The sequence below is a fragment of the Rhineura floridana genome, chromosome 22 (genome assembly GCF_030035675.1).
Source record: "Rhineura floridana isolate rRhiFlo1 chromosome 22, rRhiFlo1.hap2, whole genome shotgun sequence".
Lineage (NCBI taxonomy): Eukaryota > Metazoa > Chordata > Lepidosauria > Squamata > Rhineuridae > Rhineura > Rhineura floridana.
Genome location: NC_084501.1, coordinates 16,497,614 through 16,517,909, shown reverse-complemented (window position 1 = coordinate 16,517,909; position 20,296 = coordinate 16,497,614). Strand labels below are relative to the sequence as shown.

At 49.1% G+C, this 20,296-nt stretch overlaps 1 protein-coding gene across 2 annotated transcripts in view; it reads right to left on the bottom strand.

Annotated features, from left to right (window-relative positions):
• GATAD2B (GATA zinc finger domain containing 2B) overlaps positions 1-20,296 on the bottom strand; it is a 61,397-nt gene that overhangs the window by 34,893 nt on the left and 6,208 nt on the right. The window contains exon 1 of one of the 2 annotated variants that reach the window (XM_061605901.1): positions 3,005-3,452. The exons of the other annotated variant lie outside the window; for it this stretch is intronic. The gene's annotated coding sequence lies outside the window, so the exon portion shown is untranslated. Of the gene's footprint in view, positions 1-3,004; positions 3,453-20,296 lie in introns of those variants that run through there. 2 annotated transcript variants of the gene reach the window in all.

The following is a 20,296-nucleotide window of genomic DNA, read 5'->3' as shown; positions in this document are numbered from 1 at the left end:
ATATTGAAAGCTGCCTTACAGCTATTCAGTCCATCGGTCCACCTAGCTCAGGGCTGACTATGCCGATTCTCCGGGTTTCAGAAGGGAAAGTCTTCCCCGTTCCTATGTGGGGATGCCAGGGATCTTTTGAACTCTGGCTCTGCATTGATTTTAGGGCCTCAAACATCGGAAGCCTCCTTATACCGACTCAGACTCTAGCTCAGTACTGTCCACACTGACCGGCAGCGGCTCTCCAGGGCTCCAGACCCGGACTCTTTCCCAGCCCTACTTGGAGACCAAACTGGGGACCTTCGGCACGCAAACCCGATGCTGTGATGGTCACCCAGGCTTTAACTTGGTGCGTTACCAGTGCCAACTCCATACAGTGGGGAGGGCTGCGGCGCAGGATCCATGGGTGCTCGCCACAGAGGCTCAACAGAACAGCCAGGTTTAGCAGCAATGTTCCCCCAGCAGGCGCTGCTTCCGTAGGTTTCCTGGAGAACACAGCTGACCACTGCGGGGAAACAGCATTGGTCTGATCCAGTGGGCCTCTCCTCTGGTGTCCTTTATAAAGCAGTGACAGGGAGTCTGTGGCCCTCCAGATCTTGATGGACTCCCATCATCCCTGACCGCTGGCTATGCTTAGCTGGGGCCAATGGAAGTTGTGAGTCCAACAATATCCAGACAGGCACAGGTTCCTCATCTCTGTTCCAAAGGAGGAAATGCATTCAGCCGCTGTTAGCTCAGTGGAACCTGCAGGTTCAGAGGCAGTTTAGCTCTGATACCAGTTCCACGGGGTCACAACTGCAGGAGGGGCCTACGGCCATCATGCCCTGCTTGTGGGCTTCCCAGAGGCTGCTTGCTTGGTCCACGTGGACATCGGGGCAAAGGAAAGCTGCCTGTTACTGAGTCAGACCACTGGTCCATCTACTTCAGTACTGACAGGCTGAGGCTCTCCAGAGTTTCAGGAAGGAGTCCCTCCCAGGCCTACCTGGAGATGCCACTGGAGACTGAACCTGGGACTTTCTGCTTGAGAGGCAGGTGCTCTAACCATTGAGCCACAGTCCTTCTCCAAAGGGGATACCAGAACAGATTGCTCTCTGCAAAAACACTCTCATGACTCTTAGTTCCTGCTGAATTTAGTTACTCTAGGCTTGAATTTCACCCAGGGGTCGCCAAAGCTTAACCACAGAACCACCGCAACTCATGAAGCAGTAACAGACAAGACGTATACCGAGCACGGACAGAACATCTTTCCCTGGACTACAGATAAACCACAGACAGCTGATCATCAGGGGATCTTATCAGGGTTCATCATGACAAATTCTGGCCTGCTTCAGCCCTCATTGGATCTTTTCAATCCAGGTTCTACTTGCTCAGTGGCAGCCCAGTGGAACATGCAGGAAAACTCAATCCATGACTCGGACCCACAAACCCAAAACTGACAACCGAAATGAAAACTCCATTTTACTGATGCAGAGAACTTAATGGCATTATGAAATAACGAACTGATCGACAAGAAGGCAACACTGGAATTACAGCAACTTAGAAAATATCTTACAGCAGTGTGGGATAGACAGATATATTTGCATAAACTAATTAATGATTAGTGATGAGAAGCAATATGAGATGCACCACATATCTACAACTTTACAGCTTCTAAGAGTAGAGGGTGCCAAAAAAAATATATCAATCGATAAAACGAAAAGCATGGGATACCTTTGCAGAGGTGGCCAACCACAGGGACGCAGTACTTTTAAAGCCCAAATAGAAACTGAAATAAACATTATTATTAAAAAGCAAGCTACAAAAGCCGGTCTGCCATAGTAAAGCAACGCATATATTTTTTTTGGGGGGGGGAATATTCGACTCGAGGAAGTGGGGGACTGTTGTGGAATCCGGGAACCTTTTGGGCTGAGATCTCTTATTTATTTTATTATTTATTTATCTGATTTACATCCCACCCTTTCTCCCAGTAGGAGCCCAGAATGACTGGGTCAAGATAGACAAATGAGGAAGAGGGCAACTGGGTGCTGCTGGTGATGGAAGAGTTCCTTTCCTCTTCCTTCCACGGTGAAAGGTGGCAGAGAAAATCTGCAAGGAAGAGCTGCTACTAGCAGCAATGCTCTTTTCCCTGGGGGGTGGGCAGAGATAAAAGCCATCAGCATTAGCTCAATGACCACTGTAAAGCTACAGCAAACAGAATAAAAGGGGTGGGGGAGAGGCAAAGGGAGGTTTAAAATACCAGCCTCTCTTCTCCCCCCCCAGCCCCAGCCCACCTCTGCCGTCAGCCTGAGTGACGCAGACTCCCTTATATAATAGGCTGCGATTTCCTAGACCGCAAGGAAGGCCTCTCTCTCTCTCTCTCCCTCCCCTCCCCAGCTTTGTGCTCCAGCATCGTAGACACTTCACACACGCGCAAACGCGTCTTCCAGCCCTTGGCATGGTGCCAAGGCTCTCTCCCTCGTCAGCTGGCGGCCTCCATTCACAGAGCGGGGTTGTAGCTGACATGAAAAGAAGTGGGGGGGGGAGGCGGCGGCGGGGAAGGGGAGAGAGAGGAAAAGAGGTGGGGGGAGGGAGAGAAGGTTCGGGGTGTTCTATCAAACTATGAGAATGCCAGAGAGACAATGGACTGCCTTTGCCATATCCCCCTAAAATAAAAACACCTCCCTTGCCTAGCATCCCCCCTCCGCTCTGGCACAAAACAACTGCGGCTTCAGACCGGTAGCCGGGTAAAACAGTGGAGGGGGGGCTGCAGGGAGGGGGGGTGCAATTGCCCCCAATAAATGAATTAACTGATGATTACATTTACATGGACAGTAGGGGGGGGCGGTTAATTTTTTTTTTAAAAAAATAAAAACCGACAAGAGCTCGCCGCTATGAAAGAATAATTTATTTTTGTAAAAAAAAAGGTCTTAGCTAATTTCTAAATATCCTTTTTTTTTAAAAAAAACACCACAGAATAAAATAAAATAAAAAGGCAGAAAACAGAGAGAAAGAGAAGAGAAAATATGAATCTACTTACAGGTAGTGTGCTCCCCCTCCCTCCTTGCCTTGTCAAGAGGAGGGGAGCGACAGGCAGATGGAGGGGAAGACAGCTCCCGAGCACGCGAAGAGGGCAGGGGGGACAGCCAGGGTGCTTTCTCACCAGACGCCCCCTTGGTGGAACATGGGCGGCCGCGGCGTGCCATTCCCCTCCAGGGACCTGCCGGAGCCCAGTTGTGGAACGGGCACGTCCCTGCCAATCATCTGTGGTGCCGTTATATTAAACAAAAGAAAAGGGGGGGGGATGCTTACTTTTACCCATGATGCTTAGCGGGGGCAGGGGAAGGGAAGGGAAGGGGGGGAAATAAAAACCAGTTGCAGCCGGTTTGTAACCTCAGGACATGGAATTATCGTTTTTTTTTTAAAAAAAATTAAGTTGGTTGTGGCATAAGAACCAGTTAACTGATTTGCGTGCGCCCACCCCCGCCTCCTTTCCCTTTTACCCCCACGGCTTCCATCATCAAGTCTCTCTCTCTCTCTCTCTCTCTCTCTCTCTCTCTCTCTCACACACACACACACGTTTACGCAGTTGTGGCCCCCCCCACTCCTTAAAGCGTAAGCTGGCACCTCGCCAAACTTTGCCTCTCATTCATAAGTGTGGGCTTTTTCCCCCTCCAAGGGTCTTTTAACCACTTAGCTGCTGCTGATAAGTTCTGTGTGGCTGTTGCCTCTTTTTTTAAAAAAAAAACAACAACACACAAAAATGTCCCATCAGGAGATGCCTTTGACCTAAAGACCCTATCTCGTGGAGATGGAGGAGAGAGAAAAGAAAGGGAAAGAGGAAAGGTAACCATTGTTTAGCCTATTATTCTTTAAAAAAGAAGCATGTGTGTGTGTGAGGATCCTGTGATATGAGATGGAGTGAAAAAGAACTCAAGTAAGGCAGAAGTGTTAGCCCACTTGCACACCCCTTCCAGAGTTGTCTACTGGTTCCAAGATGTGTCGCGGGTGCTTGGTTGGGCCTTGGTGGCTGAGATTCGCCTCTGAACCCTGTTATCGTGATATGCCTCGTCCGTCGTGAACTGCAGATGCCATCTTCCCGCCCACAGCTGACTGTGAGAAACCAGCAGAGAGGGCCAAGTGTTAAAAGGGTCAAGGCCCGCACGCCCTCTGCTTCTGCTACAGGGCCATGCGAGGCAAGCCAGGATACTGCAAACAGAAGCCGTGCAGGCATATGATAACCGAGATAACGTTCTCTTCCGGGCGGCTTCTGAGACCGGTTGTGGCCGTTCAGCACATGGTCCCGGACGGGCTCTGAACACCTATCTGCTACTAGGCTCAAATGTGTCAAGGCAGTCCATCCTCTGCCAGTGCTACTGGAAGAATTATCACAATGACAAGTGCTTTGACAGACACATCTCCCTCTCCCCCAGGTTCCCACAAGCCTAGATGTGAACAGAACAGGCAAACTAGGAAACCTAATCAACATACCCCTATCTGATTGGTTGGACTCTTTGTCCACCTGCCATTGGTCGGCTATATCTGGGCCATTCGCAGGCGTGGGGAGCCAAAGGCCAGTTCTAGTGCAGCCCTAGGTAGGGTATTAAATGGGACTGGTTGATGCTTACTGGCCAATACCAGGCATGTTAGCCTTTCACCATTGTAAGGATTGTTGTAAGGAGTTGTAAGGATAGAGAAACACACTTGCCACATTGTGCTGAGAATCAAAGTCAATGGTGGCTTTCAATTTAGCCCCAGAAGTTCAGGCTGCGTGTCTCTCTGGTCCTTTTCTTACTTCTGCGTCAGGCATAACTGAACTACAACTCCCATTAGCCCCAGCAAGTAGGGCCAATGGCTAGAGATGATGGGAGCTGTAGTTCAGCAACATCTGGAGGGCCAAAGGTTCCCCGCACCTGTTCTTTGTCAAGGAGAGCTCATCCTGATAGATGACACCACCACCCCATGGTCAATCCCAAATATGTCTGGACCAACCCACGCTCAAGGGCCATGCATACAAAGCATCAGATGCCCACCAAAAGTCAACATTTCCATATAGGCAAATGTCTGGCAAATGAGGCAACTCTGCTTGGAAGGGGTGTGTGTTTCACAAGCAGAGATGCCCACTGAGATGGCTGTTCGTGCACGTGTGTTTGCACGTGCCTGGGGTGGGGAGGACCCTATTGCAGAAGGTAGGAATGCTGTGCTTCTCTGCATGTTCGACGCCAACTGACTCCAATACCTGGGTTGGCCTCAAGCAGGGAGTGGATACTTGCTTTACTGCAGCAACCTGCTTCCGAGACAGGAAACCCCTATCCACCCCAGGGATGCGTGTTGCTGGCGGTCAATCCAGGGCCAGGGAAAGTTGGCCAAGGTGAAAGCCCGTTAGCAAAGTTGTTTTCCCAAACCCTCCCCCCCGCGCAGTGATTTCCTTTCCTCCATAGAAGAATATGGCAGCTGTCATTTTATACGGGAGATAGTAAAGAAGACAACGTCTTCTTGGAGGCATCGTCGCTCTGAATTACCTCAGGGACTAACTCCTAGGGATAATCTGACCCTTCCCACACAGCCTTGGCTGTTTCTAGGTCACGGGTCCAGCAGGAGTGGAGAAACGGTGGCCCTCTAGATGATGTTGGGGCTCCAACTCCCATCATCCCCGACCGTAGGCCACGTTGGCTGGGGCTGATGAGAGATTGAGTCCGGCAATGTCCAGCCACCAGAGGTTCCCCAACCCCCGGCTACGGCTTCCACACTCAGGGCGATATTCGGCGGTATTCAACTAACTCGCCCTGTTAATGCAAGGATTACCAGCAGTGCCAATGGGATCTCCCCCCCGCCACCTTCAACTGTGCTCCCACAACTCTGGTTCAGAGGGTTGGGAGAACCCTTAGAACAGATTTAGGGGGTGCACGGGGGAGGGAAAGTAATCCATGTGTTAGTGGGACCCAGACTTAGCACTACATCGAGTACAACTCTCAGACTCCAGGGTGAGGGTCAGCAAATGTATGGCTGGACTAGTTTCCAATCAAAAAACGGTGTAGTCACTGGAACAGTGCTCCTTCCCTCTAGGGGCAGGCCTTGTCCTCAACCGCCGGTTGGGGAAGGGGAGTAGTTCAATGGAGAGCACTTGCTTTGTAAGCGAAATGCCCAAGATTCAATGCCTAATATCTCCAAGGAGAGCTGGGAAAATTCTCCCTGCCTGAAAACTTGGACAGCTGCTGCCAGGCAGGGCAGATCCATACCAAGCATATAACGCACATCCAATGCACATTTAAAGAGCATGACTTCCCCCACGGAATCCTGGGAACTGTGGTTTTCCCCTCACACTGCTACAAATTCCCAGCGCCCTTAACAAACTACGGTTCCCACGATACTTTGCGGTGGGGAAGAGTCATGTGCTTTAAATGTGCGTTGGATTTGCTTTAAATATATGGTGTGGCCCTGCCTTTGGTGTAGACGAGGAATGGGGAACCTTTTTCAGTCCGAGGGCCGCATTCCATTGTGGGCACTCTTCTGAGGGCTGTGTACCAGTCATGGGCAAGGCCAGAGGCAAAAATGGGCACAGCAATGACTGCCAATTTTACCTTTGTATGGTAGGCTAGTTTCTAACACACTCTCTCACAGCTCTCTCTATCCAAACAAGCAAGAGGTATTTTCAGAGTTCAAGGACACGTTCCACTTGCGTTCAAGAGTGCAAAGCAGGGCCAATGAGGGGTGTGGCCTGGTGAAAGTTCCAAGGGCCAAACAGAGGGGTCCGGAGGGCCACATCCAAGAGGGCTACCCTTTGCGTAGACAATTTTGAGGTAGATGGACCAATGGTCTGACTCAGCACAAAGCAGCTTCCTATGTCATCTGAAATGAATCCAAAATGAGATCAGGGACAATGCCCTGCTCCCCTCTCTTCAGCTTTAAGCTTGGAGTTGGAGGGTAAGGGGATTCTGCCCAATGTGGAAAAGAGCCCCTTGATGGGAGCTGGTGTCCAACACCCTGACACCCACACTCCTCCTGTAGAGGGTATGGCAGCAGACTCTTGGCAACATGCTTTTAGATATACAGATAAGATAGTCTGGCTCTGAAATTCAGATGGCAGTGTTTGGAACTGAAGGGGAAAGTCATCCCTGGAACGCTGGAGCCCCTTTCAGACCCTGGGGACAAGGCAGAGGAAAGTAGGCACGGGTAGGTTGCATTGAAAACAGTGTGTGTGGAGGGGGGGCAACGTCTAACTCGGCTCTGAGCTTCCATGGGGAAAGATAATGCCTCGTTTAACAGAACGAGGAGATGGGGTCATGAGATAGAAGAATGGACTGCACCACTTCAGCAGGCAGGTGGGGGGGGGGAACGGCCCATTTTAATCCTCTACATAAAAATCTTGTCTGGAAGTGGTAAATAGTACTGCAAGGTGTGGTCTAGTCTAGACGAGGAACTCCCCACCCCTCTTCTGGGCTTAATTTATTTTTACTTGCAGGGAACTTTTTAAGGCAAGAGACCATTGAAAAATAAATAAAGCAATTTCCCACCCTGCCAACTGAAGTGGTAAAGTCCATTCTGCCTACCAGGACTCTACCATTTCCTTCTGCTGCACAAAGAGACCAGGCCGTAGTGAAGGGAGCGAAGAGGCTGTGAGTCGTCCCAGCCAACTGTCCCTTACTAGCAGGGGTGGGGAGTGGGCGTCCCTTCTCCAGATGTCGCTGGAGTACAATGCACACCATGCTCGCTGCTGGGAGCTGGCGTCCAGCAACCTCTGGAGGGCCAAAGGTCCACGGTTCTGGCCCTGCATACCTGACATCCAAGGCCACCAAGCAAAACACCCACAATTTGTGTCCTGTAACCCTCCCATCAACCAGCTGTTAGGGTGGAGGAGTGATGTCCCCCAGCAAGCTCATGTGCAAGCACAATGTACCAGCTTGCAAGCAGAATCGTAAGAGTTAGAAGAGACCTCAAAGGTCATCTAGTCCAACCCACTGCCGACACAGAAAATCCACTACCACACCATGCCTGATCGATGACCATTTGGCCCCTGCTTAAAAAAGCTTCTAATCAAGAAGAGTCCGATTTAAGCATGTAAACCTTAATTTCTGAACACTGCAGCCCAAAGAAATGGTCAGCCCACCCCTGCTGTAAAAACAGCCTGGTGCAAAAGCCGGGAATGGCTGTTTCCTATTTGTAGAAGCACTCCATACTTGCGCTGTCCTCTGCTACTTATAAGATGCCCCTTTCCTGATTGATTCCGCAGAATGCATTGCCTAGTATGGACAGCTGTCTGAACTCATTGTGTGGGAGCAGCTAAACGTGCAACACACACTCCGCTCCCCATTCTGTCTCCTTTCGCCGGCCCAGGAAAAGCTGTGCCCATCCGTTGATTCTGCTGAACATATAAACTGGCTCTGACTTCCTACTCAAAATCAATTCTTGAGATTTTTTTTAAAAAGGGCTGGCTAACACATCACCGGTCAGCTCAATCCTAGAAAAAGTAAGACAGGCAACAGGCATAAAGCAGTTTGTCTAAGTGAGGTGAGGACAGACTTCACGAATCTACTTTGTTTTGTTTGACTAGAACCCCGAGGTCCACCAACCAGATTCAGGTGCAAAATCACGGCTCAGCCGGGTGGCCATAATGCTAAAAAATTAAGAAACAGGGTGCCTCTGAGAGCATGCTTAGCCAAGGAGTTTGGGAGCATACATTAGGTCCCAGATTACAAGTCCATTCCCACAAAAGTCCACTCTTGCCCCCCCCCCAAAAAATGTTTTTCAGGAACCCAATTTAAGAAAGAGCAAAACTTTTGAGTTGCTGCTGCTGTTAAGACAATCCCGTTCTGACAAGACTCAGCAACTCTTGCTGACCTTCGGCAAATCGCCCAGATATCTATTTATTTCAATTTAAAAGCATTTATATACTGCTTAATCTTTTTTAAAAAATATCTAAGCAGTGTACAATCTAAAACAAACAAAAATATTATTAAAACAAAAACACAACCTGTAACAGGTAAAGCAGCAATATATAAAAAATAAAAGCATACAAAAATGAATAAAACAGGTATCCAGGCGATGACAAACAGGTCAAAGAGGGTCTGGTCTTACAGGTCAAGGAAAGCCTGATTCCTTCTGCCCCCCCCCCGTGACTGAGATCGACATTCTGCTCCTCCCTCCACGACGCCCCTTTCCGTCTCCTTCCACTGACCCACGAAAAGCTACACCTATAAGTTGATTCTGCTGAAGGAACATATTGGCCCTGACTTGCAACTCAAAATCAATTCTTGCCATTTTTTTCAAAGGGGCTGGCTAACATCCATCACCAGTCACCTTAATCCTAGGCGATGACAGACAGCGGGAAGCCCAAAAGCAGGGCTGAAAGCCACTCGACTGTCTCTGGGCTTGTGGGGAAGGGGTGATGGTATCTCACCCTCCTTCCTCATTAATTAGGATCTCTTTTTAAGTTGATCAAAAGATTTTTTGTTTGTTTCAAACGATTAGTCTTAACTAACTAAAACGTTGCGGCCCTAATTCAAACTGGGAATTGCTGTAGAATTCCCCAGCTTGGCGCCATCCAAGTTGGGCCTGTTAGGAAAAGTGGCCCAATTTGGCCCACAAGAGAAAAAAGGAAGGTAATTAATGGGTAACTGCGCAAAGGGGAGGGTGTACTTCCCCCTCCAGGGATGGACGCATCAGCCTTTTTGCGACCTGAGCCTATTATGCACATACTTGTTCGTGAGTCTGTTCCAACTCTGCATTAGTTTGTGAATTTTATTTCAGGAGATCCGGATGAAAATTCGTTATGTGAAATATGCATTTGAACACATTTTCAAATGTGCATTTTACCAGTAAATTTCTCCTCTCTTATCTCAACGTGCACATTTCTAAATGTATTTTTATCCCCTAACACACATTTTTAATGCATCTCTGGCAGGTTTTTTTTAAAGCCGAGAACTATATTGCAAAATTCGACTGAGTGCAAAACTTGAAGGGTAATTACGTTCCAATCCTCACATTAGTCTGGGAGGTGCAAATCAGGTCAGTTTGTGTTGGGAATTCACAGAAATACTCTCCCTCTCCCCCTGCCTGCCTGCACACAGACACCCTCCAAATTCTCTACTTCAGAACGATGCAAATCAAGTCAACTATATTTAATTTGTATAATTCACTCCATTTCCAAGGTGTTAAGATTTATGAAGGAATATGGTCTGGCTGTTGGGAAGGAGCTCTGGCAAGGAGAGAGGGATCTGGACAAGGGGAAAAAACACAGAGAATGTGGACAGAAGAAGAAAAGAATAGACCCAATGGCTGCCCCATCCCGTCCCATTTTTTTAAGGTATACAGATTTATGAGAGGTATTACAAAAGCCATCAATTCACAGCAAAAATGTGTGTTGAGTTAAAACAAAAACAAAAAACCCTCTAAGGCCTTCAAGCTGAAGGAGTCCTTCAAGAATTTCCCAGTCAACTGATGCCAAGTTTGAAAGTAGCCCACTTGCCTATGGATAGCGAGTGAGACTTGCCTCCTGACAAACCCTTGGCTCTTTATTCTTCTGTGACACAACACAGGCTGAATATTTATTTATTTATTAAAAAAAATACATTGTGGGCATCGAGACTTTCAAAGACTTATTGGCAAGGCTGGCTTAAATCTTCCAGTAGTAGCTCAAGAAAAAGAATCCCATATAATGCTAGAGGTGATTCGCTATAATCTGCTGGGCAGCAGGCTCACAAAGACAGAGAAAAGTGCAGAATTAAACAGTGAAACTCCCTGCCAAAAGATGCAGCGATGGCTGCTGGCTTTAAAAGGGGATAGGACAAATCAATAGGAAAATCTATCAATGGCTATTATCCGTGACAAGTTGGACATGCAACAAAACATTGCAGCGTGGAGTGTCACTTTCATGGCTGTGCTTTTAGGAGTATCTGACGGTCTGCTGTTGGAGACAAGATCCTGGGTTAAAGGGGCCACTGGGTCTGATGTAGCGGGCTCTTATGTTTTTAATGTGCACCTTCCTGTTGCAAGATACTTACATAATAACCTTCCACTGAAGCGGCTCTCTGTGCTAGCACAGGTTTTAGAAGCTGTACTTTACCCATGCCTGTGTGCATAAATCACACACCAAAAATCCTTCCCCAAGCCACTCCAAATTCTGCAATTATTAAATTCTGCAACCTGCGTCAATTATGCCAGTTTCCATGCTTAGACTTATATCTTGCATATAATTTGCACTGATTCTATTACGCAGGTGGGGATGCTTTCTTAAAAGAGCTGTATGAGGTACTCTGACAGCTGAAAAAAAATCTTATCCAGCCATCCGGGGGGGGGGGCTGTGGTTTCTGCAGGTGTTGCCCACATATTTCCACAGCCGTATGGACCTAGAAACTGTTTTTAAAGAATTGAAACCTGACGTTCTGTGACTTTCTGCACTCTGGCATAACTGAGTTGAAAACCCTAGGGTTGTAGCCAACTCAGTCACACTCGGAGCAGATCCAATGAAATCAATGAGCTTGAGTCACTTAAGTCCATTGATATCAATGGGTCTAATCTGAGTAACACTTAGGTGGAAATGGAAATGGCCTGCCTTCAAGTCAATTCCGACTCATGGCAACCCTACGAATAGGATTTTCATGGTAAGCGGTATTCAGAGGGGGTTTACCATCGCCTTCCTCTGAGGCAGAGAGGGAGTGACTTAAAAGCTGACACTGAGTGACTCTTCTGCACTCTGGTGGAACGGTGCCACCAAACTGACTTGCCCAGCTGGTAACCACACTAAAAGAAAGATGGGAGGGGGGACCCCCCAAACCCAGGTGTCTTGAGAAGTTTATTCTGAAGCATAGGAATGTGACTTATTCTCTCCCGCCTTTTCTGGACAGAGCCCAACTGAATGCCTAGATTCCCCCATGCAGCTGTTTGTCTGCCCATAATGGTCGAGGAAACCTGAACAATAAGCTATTGAAACAACAAGACCGCACGTATTTTACGCCGTCAAGTTTGCTTCCCCTGCCCAATTAAATTAGGGATTGGAGACTCAGGCGAGTTAGAGAATGACTCAGGGAGAGAGGTGAAGGTGGGGGGGGGAGAGAGAAGAGAGATACGTAATCGATTCGGTCTTGTTCAGCAAGGGGACATTTCCAGGCAACCATTTTGAATGCCAGCATCCGGAGCTGACGGGTTTTCTTCTTCTAAGAAGGAAAAAATAATAATTTGGGAAGACGCTGCAGCTCCCTCTCTCCGAATGTGGAGTTGGTTTGTGGCAAATAAACCGCAACCATCCCTATTTTTTTTAAAAGTGTACAGGCGTGGGAGCCATCTTTACCTGCATTGCTTCCCAAGAAAATTTAAGATGGTCTGAACCGTGTAACTGAATGGCGCCGAAGGAGTTGCCAAAAAAACAAGGTACTGCAACGCTCCATAAAAAAAATGTGAAGAAAAGTCACGCTTTTTGGGATGGAAACAGGAAAATTGTTACAGAAGGCCTTCAGAATCACCAAGGCCTAGTGCAGGCAACACAGACTGGCCACCTAACCTAGCCCTGTAAATAAACCCACAAAAGCTACTCGCCTGCAAAATGAAACAGAATAAAAACAAGACTAGCCTGTTGGGGGCTGGAAGAGGAGGGACAGAGAGCTCTGCATTTCTACGCTGGGGGCACAAGGGCAGGGGCTTCCCTTGTATTCCTGCCTCCTCCCCTCTCATGTGTAACCCCCCATCCTATTCAGAGCTAGCCATGGTTAGTGTTAACATGGTTGCAAATCGTCTTAACCATGGTTCAGTTCAAACCAGGTTTCCATCTTTAAATTTACAGCTAACTATGGCTGGTGTCAAGTTTGGTTCATGTCTTAACGCTAACCACGGTTAGCTCTGAAAAGGACGAGGGGGAGATTTTGCGTACGAGAAGGGAACAGTCACACAAAGCCTCAGGCTGATGTTATGACTGTCTGGCTCCAAAGGGGATTGGCATTTTTACCAATGCAGTTCCCCTTCCCCAAAAAACCCAGTGGGGCGATCAAACGTTACCAGATATCCAGGTAATATTTGCCAACAACGAAGGCCTGGGGAGAAGACATTGGTTACCATCATTCCTCTGAGCTTCCATTGGGCCTCCCCACCCCCCGTCCCCTCAGTCATTGGAAAGAGCCAGGCAGCCTGCAGCCTGCCAATGGGTTCCCAGGTAGCATACAGTGATGGTCGTGAGTTCTCGTTATGTATGCATGTATTTATTTATTTATTTATTTACTTACTTACTTCCCACCCTTCCTCCCAGCAGGAGCCCAGGGCGGCAAAGAAAAGCACTAAAAACACTTTAAAACATTATAAAAACAGACTTTAAAATACATTAAAACAAAACATCTTTAAAAACATTTTTTTAAAAAGCTTTGAAGACATCTTAAAAAAAAAAAAGGTTAAAGAAACGTATTAAACAGCAATTCCAACACAGGTGCAGACCGGATTGAAAGAGGAAGAGGTAACCTTTGAGGAGCAACTGTTGAAACAGCCACAACAGCAGTAGCGACCTCTAAGACGGGGAACCTCAGGCCAAGCACAGCTCTACAGGACCCTCTGCCTGGCACTTGGGGCTCTGCCTAGGCCACACCCCCTCTCTCCAGCCACACCCTCTTTCCCCAGGCCACGCCTCTCCCTGGCCTTGCTTCACACCTTCCTTGAGCATTTTTGCCTAGATGGAGTAGGCCCTTGAGCTCTGGCAATAGCGCTTCCCTGGACGGAGGGTGGTGTGCGAGCGCTTGTAGTGGCCTACCCGTACAAAGGTAAAAAAATCTACATTTGTCGCTCCACACGTTTTTGCCTCTGGCCTCACTCACCACTGGCATGTGGCCCCTAGAAAGTTGCCCAGGATGGAATGTGGCCCTTGGGCTGAGAAAGGCCCTCCTCCCCCAACCAAAGACCTGAGGACATTTGCCATCATTGTTCTGCCTCCTCCCTCCAAGAGCCTTCACTGCCTTTTAAAGAATCTTATTATTGTGGATATATGTATATACGTCTGGATGGGTGTGCACACATACTTATTATTTTATTTCTTTCTGATATTCGTAACCCACCTTTCCTCCAAGGAGCCCAAGGTGGCATACAAAGATGGTTCTCTCTCCCTCTCCATTTTATCCTCACAACAACCCTGTGGGGTAGGTTAGGCTGAGAGACAGTGAGTGGCCCCCAAGGTCACCCAGTGAGCTTCATGGCTTCGTGGCGATGCGAACCTTGCCCAGCCCAACACCCTAAGCATTATATCACACTGCTTCTGTGTCCAGCCGCCTTGGAGGCTTTGGTGCTAGGCAGACCGGTGGGATGTAAATATTGTAAGTAGCCAAGCAAGGAAGCGAGCAAGCAAATAAATAAAGATTGGAAGATTTATGTGAGCTGTAACAAAACAGAAAGAATGCAATAAAATGGCTTTTGTCGGGGCCAGTCCCTCCCAGATGGTTTATAAAACGCTACGTCAGATGACAGAGGGACCTAGGCAGCTGCCTTATACCACTGGTCCATCTCGCTCAGAACCGTCTACACTGACTGGCAGTGGCTCTCTGGGGTTTCAGGCAGGGGGTTCTCGCCCAGCCTCACCTGACGATGCTGGGGATCGAACCGGGGACCTTCAGCAGGCACAGCTGGTGCCTACGACTGAGTGACGGCTCTTCTCCTTTGGGCTCCTTTCCCTGGGATTTTCCTTCTTTCCCCGGAGACCTCTTGAAAGAGGAGGGTAGAACTCTGAAACTTCAGGTTGGGGTGTGTGTGAGCGCACACATGTGAGATTCCCCAGCTCTTGCTACTGCTACAACCCATGCATCCCACACTGACTTGAGAAAAATGTAGGCCGCCACTTATACAAAGACGTTCTTGCCTTCTCGGAATATTCCGCTTGGCCAGAAAATGCACGTGCAGGCTTGTAAACAGCCACTCACCTGTGGTGAGTCAAAAACTGTACCCAGGCAACCAGACACGGAAACTTTACAGAAAGTGCCCCCCCCCCCATCTCCAGCCCTGTCAGTCATAAATATTGAAGCCTGCAATCCCTTGGTAAATAGTCCCACTGAACTCAGAAAAACGTTCCGGGTGAAGAACATGCATAGGATAGCACATATGGATAGAATGTGTGGGTAGCTTAGTGACTTCTGTGGACTTCTTTGGAAGCAGGGACAGCAAACCGACCAGCACAACTATCTGCAATTCCTTGCGAGACTGAGGAGCCTTGCACTGGTGCCTGACCTCCTGTGCCGCCACCAACACTCTGTTCTCATTGAAAGCCTAGCTGCCCGAGCTCTGTGCATCAAGGGCGCCCTCTAGGATGACATCTGACAGGTGGCCAATCCTAGCCCATCAGGCCCTATAAAGCCTTTGCCTCCGTCCAAGCAATTCACCACTGGTGTGACAGACACTGCTTGATCTTGCTCCCTTGGATCTTGACCCCTGATGTGTGTTGATTGGGCAGCTGCTTTGGCCCCCTCTCATCTCACAGCTTGCTGCCCAGGAGCAGACCCCAAGGGCTAAAAGCAGCCCTTGGGGCCTCTCTTATCTGGCCTGCGTGACTCTCTCCAGGTCACATCCCTCACAGGCCCTGCTTTGCACCTCAAGTGTTTTTGTTTTGGCCGAGGGGTGTGCAGAAACGAGCCTATTGTACAAAGGGCAAAATCCACATTCATTGCTCCACCCACTCTTGCCTCCGGCCCCGCGCACGTCTGGCATGTGGGCCTCTAGAGGATGGCCAGAAGGGAAGGCAGACCCTGGCCTGAAAAGTGCTCTGCAACCCTGCCCTAGAACTTGAGCCCTGCCTGGGTGCAGACGGTGCACCTTTCTCTGTGCCCCCAGCTCTCTCGGGGTGCTGACAGCCAGGAGCCTGACCCTTCCGAAGGCCCCACAACCTCTCTCTTGCCCCCCACCGCCTCCCCTTGGCAAGCATCCCATCATACAGGTCTCTGCAATCACTCTCCGGAGCTCTCTCACTATACACACCAGCGAGGGAACAGCAGCCTCTGAAACAAGCAGAAGGAGATCCAAGTGAATTTCTGTTCTACTCCCAAACAGTAAATCTGTGGCAGTGAGAAAGCGAGGGGGGCAAACACGAAAGACCCACTGCAGTGAAACAAGTTTTATAATTCATTAAAGTGAATTATCTCATACAAACAAGTATCAGGCAGTCGGGTGGGGGGGGAGGAAGGAGGGGGGGATGGAAATCCGACAAGAAACCGTTCAAAGAGAGGGGAGAGAAAGACAGCGCTAGTCAGCAGTAAAGATCTTGCCTCCTGAACAGTTCCCAGTTATCCATCTCACTTAATGTCGCCAGCACTCCTGGGGAGCAGGATTCAATACCATCAACCCAGACACTGCAGCCTGAGCTGCCCCGAGTGGTTGGTTGATGGGTGGCAAGGAGTGACATAATGAGCCTGACATAGGAGCAGGAAACAAGCAGAGAAGGATTTTGGGGTTGGGTGGGTTTGTGGTGTTTTGGTTTTTTTGACAGAGTAACTTGCCCTGCTCTCTCCTGTAGTAATTTCAAAACAGTGCACTGTGACCTCACTGGTAGGTGAAAAGAATCAAATCAAATAGTTTTTTTTAAAAAAAATCCCATGAACGCAAGTACTTGCTCATGGAGGATGTTGCCCCGCCACAGCTCTGCATGAGTCACTGCTCTGGGCTCAAGTCCTTCTGTAATGATGATTATTCCTTAGGCTTCTTACCCGCCCTTCACCATAAGGTCCTAAGGTGGGTTACGACAATGTAAAAATACAGGATTAAGTTGCTGCTTTGAATTTGCCTCATTGCAATTAGGTCGCCTGCCGAGATTGGTGACCCATGCAGAAGTACATGGGTGACCTCCTCTGAGGTAGAGTGTTTCTTAGTCTTGCACACTCTAAAAGCACACGTTCATGGAATCATCAGGTGGTATATAACTAAAGTCTACTTAGAGTAGATCCATTGGAGTTGATAGACCCAACTTAGTTGATTACTTTCAATGGGTCTGCTCTGAGTAGGACTATCATTGGATACAACCCATAGAACAGGAAGGTACATTAGAGGTCATCTAGTCCATCCCGCTGCTCAGTGCAGGAACCTCAATGTGGGAGGCAACTGTAGTATCCCTGATAATTTCCAAGGAAGGAGAGTTCACTGTCTTCTGAGGCAGCCTGCACCTGCCTCTTTGAAACCGTCCTTGTTGGTTTCCCGACTCCTCATCATCCTGGCTGTGATCCTCTACCTCCCCTCCTCTTTCCATAACTGCACCCCTACCCCACACATATGCAAGGCCCTGATCCCTTACCGCAGGTGCTCCAGGGCTTACGGCAGGAATCACCAACCTTAAAGGACATAAAAAGAGCCTGTTGGGTCAGACCAGAAGGCCCATCTCGTTCAGCCCCCCCCCGCCATACAAATGAGGGAAGGCGCAGTTGAAGGATCATTCTGAGCTTTTCATCCCTTACACTCTATTCATCTTCCCTCCCTCAGACACCTCTACTGCAGCTCCTTTGCTCTGCCGAGGTGGAGACACGGCTCATTTCCTCCTCTGCTTAAAAAATGCACCGGCCTTCCATTTGCTTTGACAATATCAGTGTCCTCCTCTCCCACACCCCCATCTCCCTCCTTGGACAAGACACTTTTGACCCTTATGTGGACAGGACACTTTCAATGTAAAAGGGCTCGAGGGGCTGTCTACAGCATGGGGTGGGATTCTCAAGCCCCCAAACTCTGGGTAGTTACGAGTGTTGGACAAAGGCCCAGGTTCAAATCCCCACTTGGCCACGAAGCTCACTGGTTGTGACCTCAGGCCAGGAACGTAAGGCAGCTGCCTTATACCAAGTCAGACCACTGGCCTATCAAATTTAGTATTGTTGAAACTGACTGGTAGCAGTTGCCCAGGATTTCAGGCAGGGTTTCTCTCTCAGGCTCACCTGGAGATGACATTGGGGACTGAATGTGGCACCTTCTGTATGCAAAGCAAATGCTCCCCCACTGGGCTGTGGCACCTCCCTACCTCACAGAGAGGTAAACACAGAGAGAGGAGGCCGCCCTGAGCTCCTTGGGGGATAGGAAGGAAGGAAGGAAGGAAGGAAGGAAGGAAGGAAGGAAGGAAGGAAGGAAGGAAGGAAGAGACAGACACCCACCCTCTTGGTCAATCCCTGCAGTCTAAGCTACCTGCAGTGAGGGGGGATGATGTGGCTCAGCAATGCTAGTTCCAATGGACTGGAGAGCGGAGGGGGAGACCCCTAATGTCTTAGGTGGTCAGCCCCAAAATTCAGCCAGCCTTAGTAGTCCCCACTGGCACTTCCACGCAGGCAGTACCTTGCCCACCCGCTCAATTTGCCAGTAAACAATCCGGCAGCAGGCATCAAACAGCGGGACTTGGCAGCAAAACTTTCCAAGCAGAGTTAGGTATGAAGGGAAAATACAGAAGCTGCCTTATGCCGAAGCAGACCGCTGGTCCATCCAGCAGCGGCTCTCCAGGGTTTCAGACAGGGCGATCTCTCCCAGCCCTACCCTGGAGATGCTGGGGACTGAATCTGGGACCTTCTGCATGCAAGGCAGGCGCTTGGCCTGTGAGCTACAACCCTTCCCCAAGGTTGGAAATGACAGAAAGAGCACACAGGCCAAACCTACCCACCCCAGAACCCTTTTACACGTGGGAAGGGGTCATGTGACAGCTTCCAGGTCAGGTTCGGCTTTTTACTCTTGAGTAACTGGAAGCTTGCCCCCCAAGCCCTTGGTATGGCACTTGCCTGCATGCCTCGCCCCCTCCCTACACTCAGAATAAAGTCAGAAGAAGCTTTGTTATTGTACCAGTGCTCAGGGAGTCGCCAATATAGTGGACCCAGGTGCAAGGGCACCCTTGAGGTCTTCTAAAGGCACCTAGGGGCTCAGTGGTGCCCGTGAGGTTTTCCCCTGGCACCCACAAAGCCTCTGAGCCTCCCCCTGCCCACTCACCGCCCCCTTGGTCATGAGGTGGGAAGGATGGTTACCTTTTCCTCCCTTGAAAAGTAGGAAGTTGGAAGAGTGATGCTCTTTCCCACTCTTTCCTTCAGCTCTATGCCAGATTCTGTTGGATCTGATTTTTTACCCTGGCCCCTCAGACAAGTGAAGAGTGTGAGTGTGTGTGATTTCATTCTGTCTCTCGGTGTGATCCAAGGGAAGTGGTGAAGAGGTGACGGGGGTACTCGCTGAAAAATCCGAAATGTGCCCACGGGCCTAAAAAAGGTTGGGGACTCCTGTGAAAGTGATGTGACGCACTGGGTCCTGAAGATGCTGCTCTGGGGTGGCATGTTGTGAGCGCTAAGAAATGCCGAAAGGAGGAAGAAAGGTCCTCAAACGACAGGCAGTGAAAAATATTATTTTAAGTGAGTTCTTTTATAGAGAACAAACTGTGTGTGTGTGTGTGTGTAGCTTTCATACCGCAGAGACCTTGGTTGGTATATGAATCAACAAAAGCAACACAGTGGAAGCTGAAAGGGTTCTGCCCCTAAGGGACTGTGCTCTCCAAGAACCTTCCCCATTCCGATTCATCAGGTGACTACTTTGCTAGCAATTTAGCCACCTGGCAAAAACTGTTCTATTTGTCCAGGCCTCTGATGGCCTCTGAAATTAATGGAATGTATGATCTAAATGGTCTTCATTAAAAAACAAGTAATAAACTATGCCCTTCTTCCCAAGGAACTTAAGGGGGAGTACACGATTCTCCCCATCGCATTTATCCTCACAACATCCCACGTGGTAAATCTGACTGAGGGATACTGACTAGCCCAGGGGTAGCCAATGCGGTGGCTGTTGAACTCCAACTCCCATCAGTCCCATCCAACATGGCCAATGATCAGGGATAATGGGAGTGGTGGCCTAGCAACATCTGGAGGGCCACAAGTTTCCCAATGCTGGCTTAAACAAACCACAGTTTCCCCGAGTTCAGACGGGCAGCTTGCTTAAAATGAAAAGCAGAAGCTTTTGATGTCTTCCTCTAACACACACACCAGGAGGAGAGAAAGTACGTGAGTCTCATACAGCAGGAAACCACGGTCTGCTGTTACACCCGGCCAGGCCCACTGTTTTACATCAGTCTTCCTCACACTGGGGGAATGCTTCAGACTATAACTCCCATTTGTCCCAGCCAGCATGTCCATCTGGAGGGTATCAGGTTAGGGAAGGCAGTCTTGAGCGACGAGTTGTGAGCTGCCTCGGAAATCAGGAAGTTGAAGACGTATTCTGAGCAAGCATAGTATTGGTTTTCTCTGTGCGAGTGAACAGCAACCATTCACTTACATAGAAGAAAGAAAAAGGAGTGTTGTCCCCCCAGGAACATTCCTGCAGCAGGTATCAAACCTGTTTCCATGGCCAGTCAGATCCTCCCGCAACTGCATTCCAGTCACTTTGTCCC